This window comes from Musca vetustissima, unplaced genomic scaffold (assembly GCF_032173495.1).
Source record: "Musca vetustissima isolate MV318-11 ecotype Yass unplaced genomic scaffold, APGP_CSIRO_Mvet_v1 utg6593, whole genome shotgun sequence".
NCBI classification, from domain to species: Eukaryota; Metazoa; Arthropoda; class Insecta; order Diptera; family Muscidae; genus Musca; species Musca vetustissima.
Genome location: NW_026880356.1, coordinates 12,214 through 16,489, shown reverse-complemented (window position 1 = coordinate 16,489; position 4,276 = coordinate 12,214). Strand labels below are relative to the sequence as shown.

At 33.3% G+C, this 4,276-nt stretch overlaps 2 non-coding genes across 2 annotated transcripts; both read right to left on the bottom strand.

Moving 5' to 3' along the window:
* Positions 1 to 1,465: 1,465 nt before the first annotated feature.
* Positions 1,466 to 1,538, bottom strand: Trnaa-agc (transfer RNA alanine (anticodon AGC)). The gene has a single exon. It is a non-coding gene; the product is annotated as a tRNA-Ala (tRNA).
* A 349-nt stretch (positions 1,539 to 1,887) lies between these two features.
* Trnav-cac (transfer RNA valine (anticodon CAC)) lies at positions 1,888 to 1,960 on the bottom strand. Its single transcript has one exon. It is a non-coding gene; the product is annotated as a tRNA-Val (tRNA).
* Between the last annotated feature and the right edge of the window lie 2,316 nt (positions 1,961 to 4,276).

The following is a 4,276-nucleotide window of genomic DNA, read 5'->3' as shown; positions in this document are numbered from 1 at the left end:
GACAGCAAACTTTAGATATAGCTCCCATATATAGTTTCGTCCGATTTTATGTAAATGGTGCACTAAAGTCCCTATATATCTTTCGATTTGCACGAATTTTGGCATAACGTACTGAATTGAGCCTAGAGTGATGTCTGCCAAGTTTCGAGAAAATCGGCCCAGACTTAGATATAGCTCCGATATATAGTTTCATCCGATTTCATGTAAATGGTGCACCAAAGTCCCTATATATCCTTAGATTTGCGCGAAATTTTGCATTACGTATTGAATTGAGCCTAGAGTGATGTCTGCCAATTTTTGAGAAAATCGGTCCAGACTTAGATATAGCTCCCATATATAGTTTCGTCCGATTTCATGTAAATGATGCACCAACGTCCCTATATATCCTTCGATTTGCACGAAATTTGGAATAACGTACCCAATTGAGCATAGAGTGATGTCGGTCAAGTTTCGTGAAAATCGGTCAAGGTTTAAATATAGCTCCCATATATATTTTCGTCCGATTTAATGTAAATATAGTCCAGAATGATGTGTGCCAAGTTGCGTGAAAATCGGTTGAGATTTAGATATAGCTCCCTTTTATTATAGATTTATTTTAAGTAATTGACGCACCAAAACAAAACGTACTGAAATTAGTATAACCTAACCTGTAACAAGTTTTGTTGAAATCGCTTCTATATTTGGATATAGCTTTCATATATATTTTCGCCAAGTATATATGAAAGCATACTGTCCGACCTTATATTGGCCTTGCAACTGTATTTAAATTGTCACTAAATTTATACAAATATAAATCAGTTTAAAAACTTCTATAGTCCTGAATATTTGGCAATCCGGATTAAGGTCAGAAATCAATTGTCCGGATTAGCGAGATTTTAATGTATCTAAAGTGACAACCATTTCGTTGGAAGATCCGACTAAAACGGAACGCAACTTTAATTACCATATATTACACTCTACCAATGTGTTCTTTTGGAATGTCTTCTTCGGTCGACAATACGAATTGGACTAAAACATAAACACTATATAGAATTGTACACAGATCAAGCATATATTTAAATCTATGTTCTTTTATATAAGGACTATTGCGATGAGTTATATTTTGAGTTATATTATTCGCGTACTGAAATAAACATCATCTGAGGAATGCAAATACGAAATTAAGTAGAAGTTTTACAAATTATTGACAAAAATTATTCTGTCCGATAAATTTCCGACATCATAAGAAATTATTTTTACCGATCATTGGCATTAATGTCATTATAAATTACATAATGCTACTACTGACGAATAACTGAGTTCCTCTACGATATTCTGTCATGATTTTAACTTCAACCGCTTCGTCTAGACGTTGATGAGACCAATCATTCAGTCATTCCCAAGTTATTTTGCTCAATTCATTCATGCGTAGGGTAATAGAAATATATCTGAATCTTTGACAATGCAATATTCAAAAAACACAATTTGGAGATGCGGGGCATCGATCCCCGTACCTCTCACATGCTAAGCGAGCGCTCTACCATCTGAGCTACATCCCCATGATAACGGTACCTGCACATATCTGTTTTGCTGATTAAAGCACATACTAAAAACAAACAGAAAAACAAACAAACTGAAGCTTTTTGAAAGCTTTCATAGTCCAATCAATGTGGCAAAAAGGAGAAAGTTAAATGGTCTGATTAGCAACAGCGATGTTTAAAACAGTTCCCTGGCGTAAAACTTTCATATTTGTATGAATTAAATACATATTACCAACAAATGGAATTTGGAAAATTGAATTTGATTAATTATTTAAGAAATTTATAGCGCATGTATCATGTTTGTGTATATGCTATATATTTTTGTTTTTAATAAAATATGTTTTTCTTTTTATTTGATTAAAAGGATTGTTTCCGCCCGGGTTCGAACCGGGGACCTTGTGCGTGTGAAGCACACGTGATAACCACTACACTACGAAAACCTTGGGAAATGAGTGCTTAAATTCAATTATTAATAAATGTAGATACACTTCCATGAACATTGCAATATTTTCCATATTTGATAACAATAACTTGTTAATGGATTTAAATGGCGTAGTTCATGGGATTGAAAAATATTCAAAATACTCTACAGTAATATTATTCATACCAAGGTTTATTCATAAGATTAACAAGGAGACGAATTCAATGCCTTCATTGACTGTCAAATTTATTGTTTGAAGCAAGGCCTATATAAGGTCGGCCAGAAAGCACAGGTGAGTATAAAGTTTGCTGTCAAATCATATTTTGAAACCTATCGATACATAAACCAGGAAGGAAAGTAGCAAAGTCAGATTGGGCCGACTATATGATACCCTTCACCACTTTATGCATATTGTACATATGGGAAATTACAAAAATCTTTTAAATTCCTTGAAACTGAGGTTTGCAAGGTTATTACTCGCGAAATATGAACATATTGCATATAATTAAAATTCATTTCTATAAAATGAAATGTTCTTGTTAAAATCTTAGAATATTGATAATAAATAATGCGTTGCAGGGAAGCTGTGATGCTGGTAATGTAAAAAAATGGGTGAAAATGTGTTGAAGCCAACGAGTTTTATTGTGTTCCTTCCTGATTTGTGGCTAAACTACACAACGCACGCACATGTGGTCAGTGAATAAGTTGCAGAATACCCCATGGACAATATGGTCCTAATGTATGATTTTTCGATATAATCATTGCATCTACCCAAAACGGAGCCGGATTTTCGGTGTTTTTTGAATTTTTCTTATAATTAGGATGCGCATCCAGATCAGCGATGGTCCGTATGACGAATTTTAAGGTTTTCGACTGTCAAAAAGGTGTAAACGTCGGAAACGTCATATACCTGTATAAAATGTAATAAATGTAGTAAACGTCATTTATTTGAATATCATTACCATACAGAGTTATTTTCAGGAATATACATTATTTTTACATATATATGAGTACTCCTTACTAGAACTTATTAAAAAATTTTAAACTTTTTGGAAAATAAAATTTGAAATTGGATATGGATTTGAGTAAAGCATTCGCAATTTCCAAATTGATTAATGGAAATTGCTATTTTGTCAAAAACCTAATGGTTTTGCTTGGGTTTCCGACGTTTCTGACGTATGTATTATACGTCGGAAATGTATGTCATTTACGTCACTGTTTCTGACGGACCATCTCTGATCCAGATAATGGACTAAACTATTTAAATGATTGTACAACTCGTGATTTTGCTTCGTTTAGTGCATATCTCATGAATGTGCTCACCATAGCTTCTTTGCAATTGGGTTCCAAAGACGAAAATTTGGTGCGTAAATTTTTATAAAAAACATATTTTTTTGAGTCTAAAATTAAGAAAGTCCATTCAAATTCCGTGGAATACCGCGTGATTTTAGTTTTTTTACGTGCCGGATCTAATGAGCCCATCCATGTTCAATTCCGCCCAATAAACGGCGGATATAGGTACTTTGAATGTGGGAAAAACTGCAAAAACTTATTTTGACAAATTCGCGTATATAATCGCGTTTTTCTTCGAATTGATTTCACATACATTCATTCTTGTGTTTTCATATTCGCGAATATGTGTGAAAATAGGTCAAAAATATATCGATACGCGAATATATATCGATACGGCCCATCCGCGGTTCTTAACCGATCCTTTTAAAAAAGGTGTCCTTTTGTTTACTTTCATAGGGGATTACTGAAATCGGATGCGCATAAAAATCGTATGCACGTTGCGCCATTTTTAGGGATTTTGCATAGTAAAGTGCATCGAGCGGCAAACTTTGGCCGCTTAATGACATCTCGAAAAATGCATATTGGAAAAGATTTATTCGGTTTATACGAAAACCGCATTCGCATCAACTGATTTCAACTAATACGCGAACTGAATGCTTTTCAATGTTGATCATTTTCATATACTGTAACTGCAATATATTTGGTCATTTTAAAAGTCAAAACTCTTAACAGAGGAATCTATCGATGTTTAACAATCATCTAAAAGAATTTGTAGAAAAAATCGCCACGTGTTGCAGAAGATCTAGACTAAACCGAATTATCTTAACCATACCAAAAAATCCAAAATTGAAAAAAGCCTTTTGTTGCAATTCAAAAATTAATTTAATTTATTTTCAGATATTTTCATGCTTTTATTGGTTTTTCGCGACTATTAAACCGTATTTCAATGTGATTTGACTATTATGCAAAGAAAACAAATGTGTTTAACCATTTGTCAAGAAATTCGCGAATTACAACAAATAGGAATTAATTTAATTTATAT